The sequence below is a fragment of the Spermophilus citellus genome, assembly GCF_964194105.1.
Source record: "Spermophilus citellus genome assembly, chromosome: 13".
NCBI lineage: Eukaryota > Metazoa > Chordata > Mammalia > Rodentia > Sciuridae > Spermophilus > Spermophilus citellus.
This window is the reverse complement of record NC_138193.1, coordinates 41,915,705-41,940,410: the sequence shown is the minus strand read 5'-3', so window position 1 is coordinate 41,940,410 and position 24,706 is coordinate 41,915,705. Positions and strand designations below refer to the sequence as shown.

General features: G+C 39.5%; 1 protein-coding gene across 25 annotated transcripts in view; it reads right to left on the bottom strand.

Annotated features, from left to right (window-relative positions):
* Nucleotides 1-355: 355 nt before the first annotated feature.
* The window catches only part of LOC308632540 (uncharacterized protein), a 49,463-nt gene continuing 25,112 nt past the window's right edge, over nt 356-24,706 (bottom strand). For 21 of the 25 annotated variants that reach the window (XR_014018561.1, XR_014018562.1, XR_014018563.1 and 18 more), the window contains one exon: nt 18,938-19,931. The gene's annotated coding sequence lies outside the window, so the exon portion shown is untranslated. Of the gene's footprint in view, nt 806-2,405; nt 2,555-16,633; nt 16,779-18,937; nt 19,932-24,706 lie in introns of those variants that run through there. The other 4 variants (XR_014018574.1, XR_014018558.1, XR_014018559.1 and 1 more) reach the window with 4 other exon arrangements.

The following is a 24,706-nucleotide window of genomic DNA, read 5'->3' as shown; positions in this document are numbered from 1 at the left end:
CTTGGGTTGTAGCTCAGTGGTAGAATGCTTGCCTAGCATGGGTGAGACACTGGGTTCAATACTTTATTTTATTTATATATGGTGTTGAACCTATATGGGTTTTTATAAATAAAATAAAGATATTGTATCCATCTACAGCTTAAAAAAAAAAGGTAATAAAGACTTAAATTAGGGCTGGGGATGTGGCTCAAGCGGTAGCACGCTCGCCTGGCATGCGTGCGGCCCGGGTTCGATCCTCAGCACCACATACCAACAAAGATGTTGTGTCTGCCAAGAACTAAAAAATAAATATTAAAAATTCTCTCTCACTCTCTCTCTCTCACTCTCCTCTCTCGCTCTCTCTTTAAAAAAAAAAAAAAAGACTTAAATTAGGGAAAGACCTATATGTGGTGAGATGCTGGTAATGTCTACCCATCTGCTCAGTTCAGGCTAAAGATGAGAAGCAATTGATGTGTATCATTTGCTGATTTTTGTGGTATGAATTATTACCAATATTACCAATATTTCAAGATGTCAACCATATAATAACCGACTTGACCACTTTCTGAAAATTAAGTATTGGCTCTTTCAAGTTCCATCACACACCACTGACTATAGGAATAGGAAAGCGAGAAAGATATAAAGGATATTTCAGAGGGAGAATTAGCAAGACTTCAGATACCTGGGCAATTATAGAAGTTGTAACAGAAAACAAAAAATTTTACTCATTTATGTGACTTCATTTCTCTGTTTGAAGTTCCAAAGCAGGATTCTAAAGCATCCAGGACATTTTCCACAAAGTACATAGGGTGAGACTCAGTACTGCCTGGAAGAGAGAAAGTTTTTCAGGTTCCCAAATAAATAACATAAATTAATTTTATGGCCAACACATTGTATAAAGAGATGATAAAATGAGATCATGAAGCCAGGCATGGTGGTGCTACCTGTAATCTCAGTAGCTCAGGAGGCTGAGGCAGGCAGGAGGATCACATGTTCAAAGCCAGTTTCAGCAACTTAGCAAGACTCTTGTCTCTAAATATATATATAGTGGGTTGGTGAAACCCAATGGCTAGTGAGTTAGTCAGGTTTTTATCTCTGTAACATAATATCTGAGATAAACAACTTAAAAGGAAGAAATATTTATTTTGATGCATGATTTCAGAGATTTCAGTCATGGTCAGTTGACTGCATTGCTTTGGGTCTAAAATGAGGCAGAATGCCCATGGCAATGGGAACGTGGGAGCAGAAAAGGCCTCTTACCTCTTGACACACAGGAAAGGAAGAGAGAAAAAGAGGAAAAGGAAGGAGACTCAGACAAGATATGACCTTCAAGGACATCCCCCATTGACCTAATTATTCCAACTAGGCCTCATCTTCTAAACTTTCCACCACCTCCCAATATTACTATCAGCTGGGGATCAAGCCTTCCACAGAGGAGCCTTTGAGAAACATTCCAGATCCAAACTATAACAGTTAGGGCCAGAAAAACAGAAGGAACTATGGCTATTCACTATAGTAATTCCATTGCTTTTTCCATTTATTCAACTACAGTTTGTCAGGCATCTGCTAAGTCTTGGGTCTTAGGCCCAGGTCATAGCTTAGGATAAACAAATATATTCTTCTGAACCTCACTTTCTTATAGGTAAAATGAACAGAAAACCTAGATTAGTGACAAAATATGGAATTGTAGAATTCTGTTTCCTGATTTAAAACTGAAAGGACAGTAAGCTTATTATTTTTTTTAAACTCCCTGATGAAATTCAGAAGACTAAACCTCAATGCTAAACATTCATTCTGTAAATACCATTTAAGGCTATCAAAAACCTAAACTTACTAAAGAAGTTTTGTACATTATAGAGAAACACTGTTTTCTATTAAGGCAACTCTGCCAAGAAAAATGCTCACTTTTAAATCAGAGTAGTCAAAGGCTAAATCTGGGCTAAAAAGAAGCTTTTCAGCTGAGTGAGTGTGGTGATGCACACCTGTAATCCCAGTGGTTTGGGGGCTGAGGGAGGAGGATCACAAGTTCTAAGCCAGCCTTAGCCACTTAGGAGTCCCTAAGCAACTTCATGAGGCCCTGTCTCAAAATAAAAAATAAAAAGGGTTGGGTATGTGGCTCATTGGTTATGTACCCCTGGGTCCAATCCCTGGTACCAAAAATACATAAATAAGTAGAAGCTTTTCTCTGAATTACTTTTTTAATACAAATGTTATCACTATTTTGTTTTCTGCTGCTCAGATGTGCAGGTTATTTGATCTGACTTTTTCATACAAAAAATATCAATAATGTACATGATCTTATCATGGAGATTCTTTCGTTTGTGACCAAATGATGATGATGATGATGATGATGATGATGATGATAATAACAACAACTATACAACCTGTTTTAAGCAAGAGGATTTATTTACTCAGATAAATAAGAAGTCCAAGGAGTTGGTTTTGCTTTCAGTGTGCTTGATGGAGACAGTCTAACAGTGTTATAGGGACCTTTCTCTTTCTCCATGTGCTTCTTCATTCCCAAACTGACTCTCCCCTTATGGTTCCAATATGGCTGCTGCAACTCAAGGAACCTCTGGGGTATAAGAATAGCAGAAAAGAATTTCCCTTTATTTAGTTTAGGCAAAAATCCTGAACCAAATGTGCACTGGCTCATTGTTGACCCAATCACACTGACTAGGACAAGGGAAGACAAAGATAGGTTTGGATGTAGGTCATGTGATATTATTTAAAATAACAAGAAGGTTGGGGACTTAGCTTAGTGGTACAGCACTTGCCTAGCATGCTGGAGGCCCTAAGTTTCAATTATGATATTTCTGCCAAAAATGTATAGACTGAATCCAAGCATTAGGAAACACAAGACAAACCCAAGGTAAAGGGCATTCTGCAAAGCAACTGGCTATTTTCTTCCAAAATATGAAGATTACAAGGCAGACTGTTCAGATTTTAAAAGACTAAGAGATATCACAGCTGGATTCAGCATTGAAAAAATAAATGCTGTAAAGGATATTATTGAGTGATTGGTGAGATTTGAATGAGGATTATTATTAGATAATAATAATATACTGGCAATGTTGAAGTTCCTGATTTTAATCACTGCACTGTGATTATGTAAGTGAATGTGATGCCCTTGGGAGACACAAGTTGAAGTACAGGAATGAAGGGTCATTTATGTGCAACTTGCTCTCAGTTCAGCAAAATAACAACTCTGTGTGTGTGTGTGTGTGTGTGTGTGTGTGTGTGTGTGTGTTTGTGTGTGTATGTATGTAGGTGGAGGGAGAGAAAGTAAATGTAACAAAATACTAATAGTTTATGAATCCAGGTGGAGAGTACATGAGAGATTTTTGTATTGTTCTTATAAGTATTTTGTAGGTTTAAAATTATTTCTAAATCAAAAGCTTAAAAAATAAGAATCAGAATGTATCAGATCAGCATTCATAGAAAGTGGCTTTTTTAAAAAAGAGAGTAATGTATAAGTACTACTCAATGAGTCCAACTCTATGGAAGTCAGATCTGTGGTCAACATGATAATGGATCACTTATCACAAAATTATTTTATCTTCTGCCCTAATTTTGAAGAAATAAAACTCTAGCAAAGTGAACTAGGCTACTCATAAAATATTTACTCTCAGTGAGTTATGGTTGCATGATCCTGTAATCCCAGCTACTGCAGAGGCTAAGGCAAATTGAAGACAAGCCTGGGCAACTTAGAAAAACTCTGTCTCAAAAAGAAAAGGATTGGGGTCAGGGAGTAACTCAGTAGAATGTCCCTGGGTTCAATTCCCAGCATTCGCCCCCCCAACACACACAATTTACATTTAGAATGATTCATTAAAGCACTAATAGAAAACCACACCATAGATACAGTAATACTAACAACTCAACAGTCTAGGCTGAAAACCAGGGTGGATGGCCCTCAGCAACATGGCCTGGGGCCCAGTAAGGAAGCTGAATCTCAGGGGTTGTGTGAATAGTCCTCAGAATGACATGACATAAATAGTAATGGCTGGGAGGAGGGATGTAGCTCAGTGGTAGAGCACTTGCCTAGAATGCTGGAGGCCTTATGTTCCATTCTTAGCACCAAAAAATAAAAAACACTAATTGCTGAAGCTGTTCTGGGGTCCCAGGAGCATGTTTGGTACTTGTATCAGTTAGGGAACAGAACCAATAGTGCATACGCATACACACTCACACACATATGATGGAGGGTGGTGGTGATTTAAGGAATTGGCTCCTACAACCCCTGGCTAATCTTAAGTCTATGGGTCAGATCTATAGGCCAGAACCTGGATCCGTTTTTCTGTTATACTCTTAGATTCGAATTCCTTTTTCTCAGGGAAACAGTTTTGCTCTTAAGGCCTTCACTGATTGGATGCCGCCTGCCCACAAAGACAACCTCTTTTACTTCAAGTCAACTGACTGTAAATGTTAATGACACAACATACCTTCACAACAATATCTAGACTGTTTGATTAAGTTACTGGGAATGGGGTCTAATCAAGTCTGCACATAAAATGAACCACCACTGTTTGAAGTTTATTTCCCATTTCCTCCTATAAGCACGTGGATTCTGTCAGGCATTTGTCTTTCTGGATATGGGCACCAGTCCATGCCAGACCAAGCCTAGCCCACTCTCACCCAAGGCCATGAAATGTCCTAAGGAGAGAAATTAAATGTTGGATCATGGAGCAGAGAGCTAGAAGATGCTTTAGTTCTGAGCCTGTGACCTCAGAGCCACTATACCAGGCCTGAATGCTACTTCTAGACCTCTTTATCTGGGAGAGGAATATGCTTCTGTGAAATTTCAGTCACTTTTTTTTTTTGAGGGGGGTACTGGGGTTTAAACTCAGGGGTACTTGACCACTGAGCCATGTCCCCAGCCCTATTTTGTATTTTATTTAGAGACAGGGTCCCACTGAGTTGCTTATACCTCTCAGTTGCTGAGGGAGGCTTTGAACTCACAATCCTCCTGCCTCAGCCTCCCAAGCCACTGGAATTACAGGCATGTGCCAATGCCCAGCTCAGTCACTGGGTTTTAAGGTGCATTCTGTCATACGCAGCTGAGTCCAATTCTATGTAATACAAAATATCTAAGAAAAGATGATAAACAAAGGACTAAATGATAAAACATTTTTTAAAAAAGCATAATTCAAGGAGAAAAATAGATAAAATTAAGACTTCAATGAAATTATCTTTTGAAAAGAACAAATCATTTCAGAAGAAAAAATATGAGAAAAAAAATATATTTTTTAAATTTAGGGGACAAATGTTTTATTAGGGAGGGTTCTCCACAGAGAAAAAACCAATAGGATATATATATATATATATATATATATATATAGAGAGAGAGAGAGAGAGAGAGAGAGAGAGAGATATCAGCAATATGATTGACATCAATATGAGAGACATCAGCAATATGATTCTCAGTTCAAGTCCAAAGGCCTGAGAGCCCACAGAGTCACTGATATAAGTCCTAGAGTTCAAATGCCAGAGAAGCCCAGAACTTTAGCTGTTTGGACAGTGCTCACCTACACTGGGTGGAAATCGAATCTTCCTTATTCAGTCTACCAATTGAAATACCATTCTCTTCCAGGAACACCCTCTCAGACAGATTCAGAAACAATACTTTATCAGTTATCTGGATATCCCTCAATCCAGTCACAATAACATCTAAAATTAACCATCACAAATGTTCACATTATCAGATAAACATCTTATAAACCTACAATAAATTTTAAGTTTGGCACTGGTGCTAGAATAGCCAGCTAGATCAATGGAATTGATGGGGTAATAGATTCAAACATTAATCATTGTATATATATAATAAAAATAGTATTTCAAAGCTGAGAGTGTAGCTCATTGGCAGAGCGCTTGCCAAGCATGTATGTGCAAGGCCCTGAGTTCAATCAGTCCCCAGTACTACAAAAACAAAAAAGTACTTCAAATGAGTGTTGAAAAAAAAATTATTCAATAAATGGAACATAAATACCACTTAAGTGAATAAATGATAATTAGTTTAACATTTTTAATAGATATTTTTACAATATACATCAAAAGAAATTCCAGTCGAATATGGTGGCAAACATCTGTAATCCCAGCAATTTGGATTGGGAGTCTGAAGCAGGAGGACTGCAAGTTCGAGGCCAGCCTAAACAACTTAGCAAGGCCCTAACAATTTAAAGAGAACCATCTTAAAATAAAAAATGATAAGGGCTGGTGATGTGATTTAGGGATAAACTACTCTTAGGTTTAATCCCCAGTACAAAAATAATAATAATAATAATAATAAGAAACAAATTCCAGATTATATTGAAGATGTTTAATGTTAAAAAAAAAGAATTGTGGGCTGGGGATGTGGCTCAAGCGGTAGCGTGCTTGCCTGGCATGCGTGTGGCCCAGGTTCGATCCTCAGCACCACATACAAACAAAGATGTTGTGTCTGCCGAAAACTAAAAAATAAATATTAAAAAATTCTCTCCCTCTCTCTCTCTCTTAAAAAAATAAAAATAGAACTTGATTCCAGGGTGTTGGGGTTCACAAGTCTGATGCCACCTCACTATCAGATTGTGAACACATTCGATCTCCCACACTCACTTTAAAAAAAAAAAAAAAAGAATTGTAATGTAATCTAGAAAAATGTAAAGAGTATCTTTCCTAATCTTGAAGTGAGAAGGGTTTTTTACACAGACACCAAGTCTGAGAACTACATAATACTGTTTCAAGGGAGGCCGAAAAGGCATGCCTCTGTACATAGCCCCTGCTGAGACTGGCTGCCCTAGTCTCCAAAGGTCAAGGAGGCAGCCCTGAACTACCAAGGGGTGGGATGGTTCCAAGATTTATAAGGAGGGCTGGGGATGGAACTCAGTGAGAGAGTGCTTACCTAGCATATGCAAGGTCAATACCCAGCACCTGAAAAAAAAAAATAAATAAAGGTCCTAAGGGGCAACTCTATCCTGATGGGAGCACCTGGCCACTTTGGGAAAGTTAGATAACTTTTTCAAGCCTCAGTTTCTTCAGCTGCAAAACTGAGTTCCAATGCACTATACACAACCAAAGGCATATTTATAAAATTGCCTTTCAACATTTTCTATCCACAAATCTCACCAGGTATCATCATGATCAGGTGAGAAAATATGTGCTGAGATTTCAGGAAACTCGTAGTTTTTTGGAAGCCTGGCAACCCATTCGATGAAAGTGTTTTTTGCCAGTCTCTCCTTATGGCTACTTCAATAGGAAACAAACCATAGAGATAGAACTTGGAACTACTTTATTTTTTTTTTAAGACAGAGTGAGAGAGGGGAGAGAGAGAGAGAGAGAGAGAGAGAGAGAGAGAGAGAGAGAGAGAGAGAGAGAGAGAGAGAGAGAGAGGAGAGAGAGAATTTTTAATATTTATTTTTTAGTTCTCGGCGGACACAACATCTTTGTTGGTATGTGGTGCTGAGGATCGAACCCGGGCTGCACGCATGCCAGGCGAGCGCGCTACCACTTGAGCCACATCCCCAGCCCCTCGAATGACTTTATATTATCTTCACTTCACCATGAAAACCAAGTTTCTGAAAATGGGAGCAAAAGTGTCATAATCTGCTCAGGTTTAGATGTGAGGTGTCCCCCAAAAGCTCATGTGAGACAATGTAAGAATAGAAGTGAAATAATCAGATTATGAGAATTGTAATCTAAACCATTGATAGGACTCAACTGGGTGATAATTGTAGGCAGGTAGGGGGTGGCTGGAGAAAGCAGGTCACTGGGGGCATGCCTTGGGGTTTATATTTTGTCTTTGGTGTGCAGAGCTCTCCCTCTGCTTCTTAGTAGCCATGTCCTGAGCTACTTTCCTCTACTATACTTTTCTGCCATGGTGTTCGGCCTCACTTTGGGCCTGAAGCAAAGGAGCCATCTGTCTGTGGACTGAGATTTCTGAAACCATGAGCACTGAATAAACTTTTCCTCCTCTAAAATTGTTCTTGTCATGTCTTTTGGTTATGGCAGCAGAAAAGCTGACTAAAACAGAATCTTTTCTGGACTGGGGATGTGATTATTTTTGCCTAGCAAGTGTAAGGCCCTGGGTTCAATTCCCACCACTACACACACAAAATAGAATCTTTCCTAAGGACAGGTATTATTGGAAGGAGGGGATTGAGTTAGAGCTGTATACTTCAAAAAACAGAGTATTCCAGAATGAATCAGAAAGAAAGATCAGAATATGATCTTGGAATACAAATTGGTGTTGCTGATAATGCCATATTCATCTGTGTCTACCCTTTACCATGTTGCCCCTCTCCCCTAGTCTGCCCTGCCTAGCCCTAGCCCTAATGTTTTATTTACCTGGGCTTTGTGTCTCCTTTCTCGTTCTCTCTCTGTCCCTCCCTTCTTGTTTGTAGTTTATTCTTTTATATACTTATTTTTTTGTCTTTTAAATTTTATTCTTTAACATTTTTTTCTTAAAAAATTACAGATTCACCTGAAGTTGCAAAGACAGTTTCTACTCTGACATGATTATAAAACAATATCAAAATCAGAATTTTATATTGGTATATCATCTGTGTATATGTCATTTTATTACTTCGAGTAGATTTGTATAATCACTGCCTCAATCAAGATAGAGAACTGGGATTAGGGTTTGGCTCAGTAGTAATAGGAAGCATGAGACTCAGGTTCAATCCAGACAAGTCATCCAAATAAGTAAGTAAGTAAATAAATAAATTCTTTACTAAGGAAATAGTATTTATCAATATATGTAATAATCTTTAAATTATTATCACCTTAGTGGATAGTACAGTATATCCTTTAAGTTGGCATTTCAATTATTACTAATGAGGCTGAGTATTTCCTATAAGCTAATTGGAAATTTGCTCTCTTTTTTATAGGTTCATTAAATTTATTTTAAAAGTCAGAATGTTTCTTACTAAAGAGCATTATATTCTGCACACTGCTTTGAACAGATGCCAGGGACATCTGTTATTACTTTTATTGTTACTTTCCTTCCTGTCCCATCCCCTCAAATGTTTACAGAGACCACAAAGTAAGGTGCTCACAATAATTATGGGGTAGGGGTTGGAGGTTAAATCACCAACAATGAACAAAAATTTAAATTTACTCTCTCTGCTGCTGTTTCAAAGTTAAGTTTTTGCCTGCCTTTCCCTCCACCAACCATATTTAGAAGGAACTATTTGGTGAACAGCAGAGATTTCACTGCACCTCAAATGCAGAGAGCCTGTGAATCATAGGACTGCTGCTTTTTTAAACAAAAGTAGGTTTTTAAAAAGATTGTAGGATTCCTTCAGTTCGTCACTAGTCTTAGAAAAACGTTCCAGAATACTGCTTCTCTCTCTCTCTCTCTCTCACACACACACACAGACACACACAATTATCCTGCATTAGAATCCTTCAACATTTGCTTACTGATTCACACTATTCTGCAGAAAATATGATACATTCTGTATGGGTCTTGTGTTCCTAAAATGGTAATGCTCCCATCTTCAGATCCTTTTAAAGTTTTATCAATTTTGATTGATGTTCCTAATTCATGGTGGATTTGTTTAATACACTGATCACCTTTGCCAATAATAGGTCTAGCCAAATCTCTGGTGATAGTTATTTATGTTGTAATAATAGGTCCACCAAGATCACCATATAAACCAGGCGTAGTGGCAATTGCCTGTAAACCCAGCAACTCTGGAATCTGAGACAGGAGGATCACAAGTTCAAGCAACATAACAAGGGCATAAGTAATTCAGTGAGACCCTGTCTCAAAAATAAAAAGGGCTGGGAACTAGTTTAGCAGTAAAGCACCCCTGGGTTCAATCCCCAGTATCTCTCCCACATAAAACATGATTCCCTGCATAAGAACTATTGCAGAGTTCCAAGTTCATCTGCCCTGAAAACTGTGCCATCATAGCAGTCTCCAGGTCTTCCTCCCTGTCATAGGTCATTAGGTCTCCCTTTCTAAGAGCTTGGGAGAGGAAGATTCCAACACCAGCTACCACCCAGACCACCTCCACCAGAAGGAGGAGGTGGTGATCTTGATGAGGGTTCATATCATATTCTCTTCTAGAATGAGAATTGGGCCATCCACCCTGACCAGGGACCATTCTGTCAAAAATACCTCTTTCCATATGGGAAATCCCACAGGACATCCAGAGTGGTGATCAAAACTTACTGTAAAAACACCGGAATCATAAAAATTGAGATTATAAGGCTGAACATATTCTTTGATGGGAGATTCAGATATAAGATCAAGGACGATCTTTATGTGTTATATCAGGCTTTCCTCCAATAGAACAACTCCGTCAGTGGAATGAAGACAGAATTCCTGGAAAAACTTGATTTTTGTCTTAGTGTTCCCTCAGAGTTCTTTTAGACCTTTGACCCCAAAATTCCTCCTCCCAGACTGAAGAATCACTGTATCAACTTGTAGTCAAAGGTAATTTAAACATTCCATAGCAGATTCGAATGGTAAATTGCAGTGGGTGATGGCAACTGCAGGCCCTCTTCCAAGGAAGAGATAATTTTCTTCCAAATTTCTCCAGTTATTTCAATATCAACACTGATATTCAATATATGTGTGGGGCCACTGCTGTCTAGGATTGAAACAATGGTATTTTAGTCTAATATATTATTATTTTTTTTTAAATTTTTTTATTGGTTGTTCACAACATTACAAAGCTCTTGACATATCATATTTCATACATTAGATTGAAGTGGGTTATGAACCTCCAATTTTACCCCAAATGCAGATTGCAGAATCACGTCGGTTACACATCCACAATTTTACATAATGCCCTATTAGTCTAATATATTATTTTAGCTTTAATAGCATCACCTTCTTTTCCAATTGCTGCCCAGTGTTCTTGCTCTGAAGCAGAATGCATAATTCAACCATCTCATCTCTCTTTTTAGACCTTTTAAATGCTTGTTCCTCTTTTCTATCTTCTACAGGGCAATTACCACATTTGCCATTGGTTTCAATGTTGGGGAAGATTTCATCTGGTCATTCAGTTTCCATTTTCTTGTATTAAATGGACACACCAATCTATAGGCTACAGGTAAGTTGGAGGCAGGCAAGACATTGCTGGTCTCTTTGTCCTTTGGCTATGGATAAGTAGGGGTTTGGGATATTAATCAGAATTAATCTATGTAGAAAATATTTTCTCTCAGGCTATTATGATGTAATTTATTCACTAAAATTATACATAACTCTGTTCAGCATTTCCACTATGTCTTTTAATTTTGTTTCATGTTTAAGAAAGGATGGTTCCTTTATATACTACCCTGAGCCTTATGTCTGCCCCAGGTCTCTATCATCTCTATCTTCTGGCCTTCCATGCTACTTAACTTAATCCTGTACCTGACTCCCAGCTCAGACTCCTTCACTTTAAAGGCATTGCTCATATACCCTAGACTTGGTGCTGGCTCCTCTGTGTACATTACTGTATTTTCCTTTTTTTATAATTAATTAGTTTTTTGATAGTGGGCATTTAATCCAGGGGTGCTTTACCACTGAGCCACATCCTTAGCCATTTTTTTTTTTTTTGAGACAGGGTCTCACTAAGTTGCCAAGGGCTCGCTAAGTGGCTGAGACTGGCCTCAAACTTGTGATCCTCAAGTCTCAGCTTCCCAAGTTGCTGGGATTATAGGCATGTGCCAATACACCCTGCTACATTATTGTATTTTTCTAAATGAAATTAAATCTGAACCTGGATCTCACCATAGCCATGTACCAAATAAATGATGTTTCAGTCAATGATAGGACATATGACTGTGGTCCCATAAAATTGTAATAGAGCTGAAAAGTTTTTTCTTTTTGCAATTTTATAGAACAAAGCATTATTCTCATGTATATGGGAATACTAGTAGAAATAAATCTACTTTTCTGCCATTTATATAAAAGTATAGTACAAGCCAGGCATGGTGTAATGCATCTGTAATCCCAACTAGCTTGGAGGCTGAGGAAGGACTGTAAATTTTAGGCCAGCCTGGGAAATTCCATGAGTCCCTATCTCAAAATAAAATAAACAGGGTTGGTGGTATAGCTCAGTGGTAGAGCACTTGTCTAGCATGCGAGAGGCCCTGGGTTTAATCCCCAGCACACCACAGGAAAAGAAATAGTACATACAATTGTATTCAGCACATACTTGATAATGACAATAAATTATTAAATTACTGGTTTACGTACTTACTGTCCTGTTATGGTTTGGAATAAGATGTCCTCCCCAAAAGCTTATGTGTGAGACATTATAGGAATGTTCAGAGGTGAAATTATTAGATTAAGAGAGCTGTAATCTAATCAGTGGACTAATCCATTTGAATTCTTTGATGGGCAGTAACTGTAGGAGTGTAGGGTATAGTATGTAGGAGGAAATAGATCACTGGGGGCATACATTTGTGGTTTATATTTTGTCTTTGGTAAGAAGAGCTCCCTCCATCCCTACTCTCTCCCTGACTATCTGTTTCTTGGCTATCATGAACTGAGCAGCTTTCTTCTGTCCCACCTTTCTGTCATGATGTTTTGCCTTACCCCAGGCCCAGAAATATAGAGTCGGCCGATCATTGACTGAATTTCTAAATCCTTGAGCCAAAATAAACTTTCCCTCCTGTAAGTTGTTATTATTGGGTCTTTTTGTCACAGTGACACAATGCTGACTAAAATATGTACTGTACTTCTTTTATTTTCTTGGAACTACTGAGGATCGAACCGAAGGGTGCTCTACCACTGAGCTACATCCTCAGACATTTTAATTTTATTTTGGGACAGGTTCTCACTTAGTTGCTTAGACTGGCCTTGAACATGGGATCCTCTTGTTTTAGTCTCCCAAGTCCCTGGGATTACAGATGTGCGTTGAGACACCTGTCTTCCTATAGCTCTTGACTTCATATAGGCCATAACAAGGAGTGACTGACCTACGCCATATAGGTTTGGTTAAATGCACCCTATGCTATTCAAGAAATGATGAAACTGCCTAATGATTCATTTCTTATAACCTGCTCTGTTCTTAAACATACAAGACTGTATCAGGTACACCTACCAGACTGGTGCTTCTGGAGGGAAAGACTCTTCCTTGTATATGGAGAGAGTGGGGGGAGGGGTGTCTCAGCTTCTTGAGTACATTACAGACTTCTGAACCTTCCTAGTCTTGGAGAGTCTTTCTAAACCTTCCTCCCTTTATCTTGACACTTCTCCCACCTTTTCCCTTTGAAGTCAGTCCACATAATATCTCCTCCATTGGTACTCAAAACACCAACATTTTTTTTTTTCTGGTATTGGGGAATGAACCCACAGGGCATGTAACCCCTGAGCTACCTTACCAGTCCTCTTTATTTTTATTTATTTATTTTTGAGACAGTTCTCATTCCCAATGTATTCCTTGCTGAAGTGGCCCAATTGGATTGTAAAACCAATCACATTTCCTTATTGCCAACACTGCTCATGAACATTCCTTTCAACCATAGCATGATTTGTATCAAGAAATGCTTGCCTCGCTATAATCTTGATCAATCTTATAAATCAAATAAACTCTTATAAGAATGTCCACATATAAGTGTGAATATGGCATCTATGGGAATGCTGCTGTTTGTATTAAGTTGTAAAACAGTCCTTATTAGGCTCACAAAGCTTCAAGGCAAATTGGTAGGTGTTCTCCTGATTTCCTATCACCTTTCAACCAGATTGTTTCCCTGGAGCCCTTTCTTTTTAGAAATTCTAGAGGTATTCCTGACAATATGAAACAATATAGAAGAAGGGCCCTTTAGTCAAACTATTGCCACCTTTAATGCCTAATTCCCTTGGGAAGTGCTAGAGCTGGCAAAGGCATGCTTTGACTAGATTCTCCCAATCTGGGCAGAGGCTCAAGGTGCCACAGAAACCTTTGGAAGCCTCTCCCTCCACCACCACTCTGGGAAGTTGTCTGCCTAGCCCAATGACACACAGCCTCAATTCTTGGTCCCCTATGCCAGGAAGAAACACATGCTGACCAGTGCAGGTCCAGGGAGTGGGGGCATAGAAGGCTGTTACATTATGGGTCTAATCAGTCAGCAAGCAATTTCCCCCCAGTACTAGGGATCAAATAAATCCAGGTGGCTCTTTGCCTCTTTTTCTTTCTTTCCTCCTTTCCTTCTTGGCAGTTCTCACTATGTTGCTGAGAGTGGTCTTGAACTTTGTGATCCTCCCACAACTGTCTCCTGTGTCTCTGGGTTTACAGGTGTTTGTCACCACACCCATTCTGGGAGCAATTTCTTAAATCCACATTATCCATGTGAGAAGGAATTGTGGCTGAGGGCTGTTAAGGAGCAGCTATGTAGCAGAATGCAGGGTAAGGTTGCACCTCAAAACCTGCCTCTACTGGGCTCAGGAGATCCAGGGTCATTTGAAACAGAGGGACACTTGAGACCCCATAGTACCACCAAGCTGAACATAATCCACTTCCTCATCAACTTTCTTGTGATTGCAGAGCTGGAGGCTGATGGTAGAGGTGAGCCCAGAGAAGAGAGACCCTAGCATGCCTGTCAGCAGCATTGTACAATCCTTGGAACACCAGGGGCACTATCCTCAGACTCCAATGAGAATGGTCCCCCTTAGAATTAAGCTGCTATATGTGGTCCTGCTTGTGCCACCCTGGGAGGTCCCCACAACACATAGTAAGAGGATTGGATGTTATGCTGGTCCAAACATTTTAAAACTATGTAGCTTTCAGATGTATTTTTAAGCCAGCATAGTGTCTTAAGCAGTTTTGAATTTAAATAATTTCATGAAGAAATTGCTCTTCCATGATACCTTAATTACCTCCCCCAACAGCTGCACCTATCACTTGCCCTGGAGGCAAACGCATTTGTGTCCCTGGATGATTTGGGAGTGGATTTCTCATCTTCTTCAAGGTATGATGATTTCAGGGACTCAGTATCCCAAGGAAAGGCTGCCATCCTGGTCCTTACCTGATCTTCAGACACAGAACTACGGGATCAGCCTTCCTGTCCTCATTTTTGATCTGTACTTTCTGGGTTAACCCTGTTTTAAAGATGCCTTCACCTTCAATGTCCCAGTATACCATCTTTATGATTCAGCTCTCCCTTCCTAAAGAACCATTGGATGTTTTAGAAGGAGAATAGACAGCTTCTCTTTATGCAATGTTGATAGACCAAGAAACTTAAACCTGGTGGCTGGCAGCCCCAGGATGCAGGTCCTCCTTACTGTATCAATGTCTTTAGATATTTGAAAGGAGGGGAGGACCGCCATCTGGTGGCCATTTCTGGAATGGCAGCACATAACTGGAACACATTTTGTTATATTGTTGTTCCATGATCTTGAACAAAGCAGAAATAAATTTATAAAGTTGTACAGTACTTAAGAGCCACACCAGCCCAGAAACAACAATAGCAAAATACCAAAAGAAGTTCTTTAGGGAGATGGGAAATGATATAAATAAAAACTCATATCCACATAAAGAAAGAATAAACAAGAAGGAATAAAAAACAGTAAAATAAAATTCTTATTTTCTTTATTCTTTTTTTTTTCTAGTTGTAGATGGGCAGCATGCCTTTATTTTTTTATGTGTGCTAAGGATCGAACCCAGTGCCTCACACATGCCAGGTAAGTACTCTGCCACTGATCTACAGCCCCAGCCCCTCTTTATTCTTAATTGATCTAATAGTTAACTGTTCAAAGTTAAAATAGCAACAGCATATGAATAAGTGAAATGGATTGACACCAATGTTATAAAAGAAATACCAAAAGTCCCATTGATTTATAAGAAGGTGATTATTTTTTAGAGTCTTGACTATAACATTCAGAATGGATTTGGAAGACCATTCAATTAGGTTGGGTCAGAATTTCCCTTTGGGAAGCAGGAACAAATGTTCTGAAGTAAGAGAGATAGAGATAGATTAGGGGTTGGGGTGGTGGTGGCAGAGATTGAGGGGAAACAGGAAGGAAAAAGAAAAACAAGAAAAAGATCTAAGAAAGGTCCCAAGCTACAGTAGAGGCCAGTGAGATGGAGCAGTTAGAGCAACCTGAAGAGGTTTTCATGATTGTCTGAGGGCAAAAAGGTTTTCCCCTTTCTTCCTGATGGAGTCTGGGGAGGGAAGAGCTTGTGGAGTTCCCTAGCATACAGCAGGGAAGAGGCCCAAGACACCCCAGCCCTTGTGGTCCCATGCTAGGGAAGATCTAGGAGCAGCCAGATTTTTCCCATAGGGAAGGAGCTGCAACCATCCTGGGCCCAAAGGGCAATATCTTCCCCAGGGTGAAGGGGGGAGAATTTCCAAAGACAACAGCAGGGATGAATCCTCACCTAATGCTAGCATCCTCTACACCTTCCTCACAAAAAAAAAAAAAAAAACACTAACTGGCTGGCTGGGTGCGGTAGCACATGCCTATGATCCCAGCAGCTTGGGAGGCCGAGGCAGGAGGATCATGTCTTCAAAGCTAGCTTCAGCAAAAGCTTGGCGCTAAGCAACTCAATGAGATCTTGTCTTTAAATAAAATACAAAACAGAGCAGAGGATGTGACTCAGTGGTTGAGTGCCCCTGAGTTCAATCCCTGTAACAAAACAAAACAAAACAAAAAACACTAACTACTGACTAAGGAACTGTAACTGAAAAATAGGAATTAGGTTGAGATTTTTTTTTAATGAAATTTAAAAATATAGAACATAACATTTTTCAGTACCTGAATCTGTGGTCAGTACTCAGTTCCACAAAGCATCTGCTCAACTTTCCTTATCCCAACCTCAGAGGTGAAGATGCTCCCTCTCATTTACTGCTCTTTGGTACTCCTTGTTCACCAAAAGCATCCATCATTCTTTTTAAAATGCCTTAGAGAAAAGACAAAAATGGTTCCTTTTTCCTTTAAGAGTATACTAAGGTTTGGGGATATAGCTCAGTTGGTAGAGTGCCTGCTTCTCATACACAAGGTCCTGGGTTCAATCTCCAGCACCACATACACCCCCCCCCCAAAAAAAAAAAAGAGCATATTAATGCTTTATCTGGTAAAACAGTACACTGGAAAACATTGGAGGTGCTCTTGAAGACAGCATTTGAAATCCTCCCTTAATAAGGGAAGCAGCAACTTCTTACAAGCGGCATTTCTTCTTCTTTTTTTTAAATATTCAGATTTTTAGTTGTAGTTGGACACAATACCTTTGTTTTATTTATTTACTTTTATGTGGTGCTGAGGCTCGAATCCAGGGCCTTGCATGTGCTAGGTGAGTGCTCTACCACTGAGCCATAACCTCAGACCACAAGTGGCATTTTTGATGTGCAAAAGGATGACAAATTGAACTGGGCATGGTAGCACACTCCTGTAATCCTAGAAAGTCAGAAGTTGGAAGTGAGCCTTGGCAACTTAGCAAGACCCCATCTCAAATAAAAATAAAAGGGCTGGGGATGTGGCTCAGTGCAGAGCATCCCTGGGTCCATCCTAAGTACCACATGGCAAACAAAAGTGGGTGGGGTGGTGAAGAACAATGAGTGAAGTATCTTAGCTGTCACTGGTAACAGGAATGATTTCAACAGAGAGCCTCAGTCTCAGAAGCTTCTCAATGTGAAGGGTTCTACTCACCCTCCATGTTACCAGCCCACACCTGTTCTGATCCTGCCTTTCATGCCTGGAACTTGGAATGTATTTTAATTATCACACTTTTCTTACCTTGTATAGTCCCAGTTATAGGATTATATAAATGTATGTTATATTTTCAGAGGAAGAAAAGACAGAGACATAGGACTGAGCACTTTGGTGTAATTGAGAATAGTTAACTTTTACTGGGGACTTCCTATGTGTCAGTTTTCATATTTATTAACCCTGTTAGTGATCTCACAATTCTTTAAGTCTTATTATCCCAATTTTTTTTAAAAAAATATAAGAACATTAGGTCAGGCATGGTGGCACAGTCCTATAATCCCAGCAGCACCAAAGACTGAGGCAGGAGGATCACAAGTTCAAAGCTACCTTTAGCAACTTATCAAGTCCCTAAGCAATTTAGTTGAGACTCTGTCTCAAAATGAAAAATAAAAAGGGCTGGGGATGTGGTTCAGTGGTTAAGTACCCCAGGGTTCAATCCTCAGTGCAAAAAAACAAAACAAACAAAAAAAACATTAGGCACAAAAAAGTTATTTGTTAAACAAGGCCATAAGCACAGGAATCAAACAGCAAAGACCATGCAATGATGTTTACATATCTTCTTACTTTTCTTATAGTAAGTTAAACCTCATTCCCAATTTTCTGATGATGAAACTGCAGCCCAGAGAGGGCAAGTGATTTTCCCTGAAGACACTCAGCTATTAAGTGGTAGAAATGAATTCCATTTTTTCAGAGAGCATTTCATCAGGCCAGTAGAATGCAAATTCAATGAGGGCAGGAATTCTTTTACTGGTGCTGGATTTCGCATCTGCAGCCTCACACATACTAAGCACATACTCTACCAATGAGCTACATCCCCAACCCTAAAGGACAGGAAATTTTGACTTTTTCTCATGGCTGAGTGCCCAGTGTCAGAATAGTGACTAGCTCATAGTAGGTACTCAATACATTTGTGATTAGATGAATATTTCTATTGCTAAAACTGCAGAAACAGTGCAGCAATTATTGTCAGGAGATTATTCAACAACCTTAATTTCAATGTTCAATATTCAGAGGTCTCCCACATTTTAACACAATCTATCAAACATGTATGTGTGGGAAGGTTATTTGACATCTACCTATCTAATTTCCATCTTGCTCTAGAGGTTTTAAGGTTTTTCTAGAGGGTTTTGTTTGTTTATATATATGTGTGTATGTATGTTCTTATGTATGAATGTATGTATGTAGGTATGTATGTATGTATTTAATGCTGAGGATCAAACCCAGGGCCTTAACGCACACTCAGCAAGCTTTTCACCATTGAGCTACAACCCTAGCCCCAATTTATAGGTTATAACAAGACTGTTGTTAATCACCTTTTGCATCACTGTGACCAAAATACCAGACAAGAACAACTTAGAGGAAGAAAAGTTTATTTGGGGCTTATAGTTTCAGAGGTCTCAGTCCATAGAAGCAGCACATCATGGTTGAAGAGCACAGTAGGGGTGCGGGAGATGCTTAGCTCATCGCAGCTCCAAAGCAGAGAGAGTGTGGGGAAGGGGTCTCAGGAAAGAACAGCCCTCTCAGGGAGTGTTTCTAGTGACCCACCTTCTAGAGCTATGCCCCAACAGCCTACAGTTACCACTCAGACCATTCAAATTAGTACAATTAGGTTACAATTCTCACAATTCAAATTCACCTCCATACATTCCTGCATTAACACAGGAGGTTTTGGGGGACACCTCATATCCAAACCACAACAAAGACAGAAATTAAGACTGAGGCAGTGTCAAGCCAGAATGGGGCTCAAAACTTCAGAGCCTAAAGAACTCAACGTTTACCAGAGCTGGGCCATATTATCTGGTTCCAAACAGCTTAACAGCCTCCGTTAAAAGGAATATCTGTTTTGCTACATGCATGATTCACCTATCTGTGAGATGAAGACAGATTCTTAAATTTTAGAATGTTCCCTCCAAAACTTATATTGAAATTTAATTGCCATCATGATATTGAGGTCAAAAAAATCTATGAGAGATTGGATCAAGAAGCCTCAGCTTTCATGAATGGATTAATGTCATTTTATTGTGGGCGTGGGTTAGTATATCTCCTTCTTACCCTCTCCCTGGCTTATACATGCTTGCTGGCCCTTTTGCCAGATTATGACAAAGCACGAATTTTCACACAATGCTCTTGGACTTCCTAATCTCCAGAATCATAAGACAAATGAACTTGTAGCGTTGGTTGTCACCCAGTCTGTGGTATTCTGTCAAAGCAGCAGAAAATGGACTAAGACAACTCTTCTTGGTATTAAAATCAGAAATAAATGTTCTATCTTGGAGTTTCTTATAAAGATGACTTGAGCTGGAGGTATATTTCAGTGGTAGAGTTCTTGCTTAGCAGGCCTAAAGCTCTGGGTTCAATACACAGCACCAAAAAGAAGAAAAAAGAAAAAAGTGAACCTAGAGGAAGAAGGTCCTGACATAAGAATTGAACTGAGTACTTAACATTCTGAAACAGACTTAAGAGATCATCCCATTGGGTTATATGCTAAAAAACAACATTCTATACCTGTAGGAGTATATTTACACCACAGTATCGGAGTCCACAAAGAGCTTCTAGTTTATGGAGCTGAGGACACACGAGCAACCTTGAATAGAGGGGATGTTCCTGGCAGAGCTCTCTGGCCTCCCTTAGATCCATAAGATACACTGGTGACTCTCTTAGTTATTCCGAGACATGACCAATGTTAATTCTCTTTAGTTATTAGTTGCCTCCTTTCTTCAACTAAGTCTTCTACAGATAAGTGGAGTTTCAAGGTGATCTTGGTGGTGATGGTTGTGGTAGTGATTGTGGCAGTAGTGATGGTAGTGAAGAGGATGGTGGCGACTGGTGGTAGTGGTAGTAGTTTGAATAACACAGGGCGTTCGGAAGTAGAGCCAAAGGAAATGTGCTGGCTTCCACATTTCTCTAAAGTTGGTCTATGTGGAAGGAAGTGTGGAAATGGAGGCTAGGATTTATAGACTGTGACAATTTATAGACTGTGAGGGAGATACATGTCCAAGTGAAGGATGAACTACCTCTTCTCCAAGGCAGTATCTGCGGGCAGGGCCAGAATTGCCCTCAGAAGACATTTCTAAATTTCTATGAGTAGTTTATTCTAAATGGCTTGGGCAAAATGGTTTTGTTAAATAATTTGCAGGGCTGGTGATATGGCTCAGTGGCAAACTTGTACTTGGCATACATGAGGCCCTAGTTTTAATCCCCAGCACTATCAAAAAAAAAAAAAAAAAAAAAAGGAGGATGGGGGAAGAAGACAACAAATTTGTAAAGGCAGTTGTTGAAATCTGAAACCTGGCCTTGGGCAAAATAAATATTCCTTAAATTACTGGAAAACCATCATTAAACCTATCTTGCACAGTTATTTCCTATACCCCTTTTCACCTGAAAGGTGTTTGCAGAACTACTATAAGATAGCATAAAAAGGTGACAACTCACCACCAAAACCCCAGCCTGAGCAAATTAGGAAGACCCTGTCTCAAAATAAAACTCAAAAAAATGACTGGGGATGTAGCTTATGGTACAGTGCTTGCCTAGCATGTGCAAGGACCTGGTTTTAATCCCCAGTACTGCCAAAAAAAGAAAAAAAATTATATATATAAATTATATATATAAATCATACACACACACACACACACACACACACACACACACAGATATATACACATTCTGTTTTGTTTTGGTGGTACTGGGAAAATTGAACCCAGTGGTGCTTAACCACTAAGCCACATCCACAGCCATTTTTATTTTTATGTTTTGAGACATAAGGGTCTTGAGGGTCTTATAGGTTGCCAAGGACCTTGATAAGTTGCTGAGGCTGGCTTTGAATTTGCAATCCTCCCTCTTTAGCTTCCCAAACTGGTGGGATTACAAGTGCATGTCACCATGCCCCGCTGTATGTATGTATAAAATGGCAACTTGATTGCCTGGATCAGATGTTAACAATCTTAAAGGGGCGGAAGGCAAACAGACTCTGCAGACAATGCACTCTTTTTTGCAACTATTCAGCTCTGTAGCCACAGAGTAATACACAATTGGACAAGCCTGGCTGTTTTCTAATAAACTTTTATTTATAAGCATTACTTTTTTTCGTGGTGCTGGGGATTGAACCCAGGGCCTTGTGCATGCGAGGCAAGCACTCTACCAACTAAGCTATATCTCCAGCTCTCTATGAACACTATTGATTTACATATAAATATTACAAGTCCTCCAGTGTAATTCTTCCTTTAATTTTTTTTCAACCACTTTAAAAGTAAAAACCATTCTAACTTCGAAAGTCCTACAAAAAGAGGTACAGCTGGGAGTCTATAATCCTAACAATTGGGGAAACTGAGAGAAGAATTGCAAGTTTGAGGCCAGTCTTGGCAGTTTAGTAACACTCTGTTTCGAAATAAAAAAAAAAATAAAAAGTGCTGGGGGTACAACTCTGGGAGAGTGCCCCTGGGTTCAATCACAATACTATAAACAAAAACAGGTAACAGGCCACATTTGACCTGGTACAGGCCATCGTTTGCCAGCCTCTGGCTTAAATTTTTGAGTTTTGAGTCTAGAGTTTGGGAGCATCAACCCAAAATCAGAGGTTGAGTTTTAGGTTCACTGAACTATGGGCTCCTTTTTCTAACAACAATTCTGATAGCTGTGAGCCCACCTAGGTACTTTAGTGTGACAGAACATCTTCTCATCTATGGGAGGAAGCTTATTTGTCTGATCTCCACAGCAGGGGCTGTGCTTCCAGCCATTTCAAAGCTGGCCAGGGTTACTAAGAAGCAAGTTATAAAGAAGGTAAGATATGGCGCCCCAGAGACTCTCTGGAGGTCCTCACTGCTTTGTACCCAAGGCTGCTGGCTCTGCTGACAGTGTTATCCTGTGGGTAGAGGCAGAAACCAGGCTCTAACTTCTGGAGGCAGGAGGGCTGCTACTGGGGAAGATGCCTGGACCATGGAAGGGGGTGGGAGGGAGGCTGACCCATTGGTTGGTTAGTTGGAACTACAGCACATTACTTCTCTACTACCTTTTGACTTAGTTTTAACAATGGTCTTGTCAACATATAACATTAAAAATACAAGGCTGGGGATGTTGCTCAAGTGGTAGTGTGCTTGCCTGGCATGCATGGGGCATTGGGTTCGATCCTCAGCACCATATAAAAGTAAAATAAAGATGTTGTGTCCACCGAATTAAAAAATTCTCTCTCTTTCTCTCTCTTTATAAAAAAATAAAATACAGTGAAAGGGCTGGGGCTATATAGCTTAGTTGGTAGAGTGCTTGCCTTGCATACATAAGGCCCTGGGTTGGATCCCCAGCACCAAAAAAAAAAAAAAAAAAAAAAAAAAAAAAAAAAAAAAAAAAAGTGAAGGGCTGGGGTGGTAAAACTCAGAGGGAGAGTGCTTGCCTAAAAATAAATAAATAGAAAAAGAAGTATTGTGTCCATATACAATTAAAAATTTAAAAAAAAATTAAAAATACAGTGAAAAATGCCAGGTGTGATGGTGCACTTGCATAATCCCAGCTACTTAGAAGGCTGAGGCAGGAGCTCAGCAACTTTGTGAGGTCCTGTATCAAAATAAAAACTAGAAAGGGCCAAGGATGCAGCTCAGTGGTAAAGTGCCCCTGAGTTCAATTCACAGTACAAAAAGAAAAAAAAAAAAAAAGGAAATATTGGAATCAAATACTCCATGCCTCAGGTATGTAATAAATTTTGTGTTATTTTTTCCTGTTTTTTTTTTTTAAAAAAACCATATATTATAGAATTCCATTTACTTGAGGTAAGTAGACTAGGCACATTCATAGAATACGAAGTATAGTGGTAATTGCTAGGAGCTAGTCATACAGAAGCACCCTAGTTGGATGTGGTGGGGATATAGCTAGAGGTAGAATGTGGAATTATTGTTTAATGGGTATAGAGTTTCATTTGGAGAAAATGAAAGAATTCTGGAGATGGATAGTGATATGGTTGCATAAGAATGTGAATCTATTTAGTGCTTCTGAACTATACCCTTAGAAGTGGTTGAAATGGTAAATTTTATATTAGGCATCTTTACCACAATTTTTAAAATTATTACCAATTTTTTTTTGAAATGAGTTAAGTATAAGCACAACAAATGCAGTTCTATAAATTCAAGCAAAATATTTCATAAATTTAATAAAATATTCAAATATTAAAACCATTTAAATCCAGCCATAGAGATCAAATAGCCTTTGGTTACACAGGCGGTCCAGCAGACTGAAGGTTGCAGACCGAGGGGCAGGTAGGAGAAAACTAGCAGAAGTGCAGACCTATTCCTGAACTCACAATGCTTTGGTGGTGCACACCTGCAATCCCAGTTACTCAGGAGGCTAAGACAGGAGGATTGCAAGCTCAAAGCCAGACTCAGCAACTTAGTGAGGCCCTAACTCTAAATAAAATACAAAAAAGGGCTAGAGATGTAGCTCAGGGGTTAAGTGGCCCTGGGTTCAATCCCTGGTACCAACAAAAAACCCAAAACAACATTTTAAAGATAATTGGAGATATATAATAAAAAATGTAGTCTGGGAAAAATAAAAAAGATAACTGGGGGCAGTAGTTTGATGGTGGCATGTGGGAGACCCTAGTTTAACCCACAGGACCAAAAATAAATAAAGATGTGTGGAATTTCACAACAAAATTTCATGTGCCTCTGCTCACCACAAAAACAATCCCAGGTTCCAATATTGGTTGGGGCAGAGGGTCTTGGAATATGTGGACCATCCCTCAGTCCTTACAACCTCACCTCCATCATACCCACACTTCCACTGCCATTATCTCACTCCAAGTGGCTACAATCATTTGTTTTACTTCTGTGGTCCTTAAGAACACTTGCATCCTTAACTTAAGGGTTTCCAGAGAAGTCAGGAAGATGCCTCCTCAACCCTCCTCTTTGGAGAAAGACAAGATCACCTACTGGCTTTCTTTCGCCTTTTAAAATCCTTCTGCAATTCTTGGCTAAATTTAAAATGTGAATCATAAAAGAAAAGCATGGGGGGGGCAGGGGACAAAAATCCCTCTCTGGAAGAAAAATTTATCTAGATTTAGAAACTGCTAGGAGCTGGATTCCTGGAGCCGCCAGGGCCTGGAACTTCTTAGGAAGAAGGCCAACTATGAGGATTTAAAGA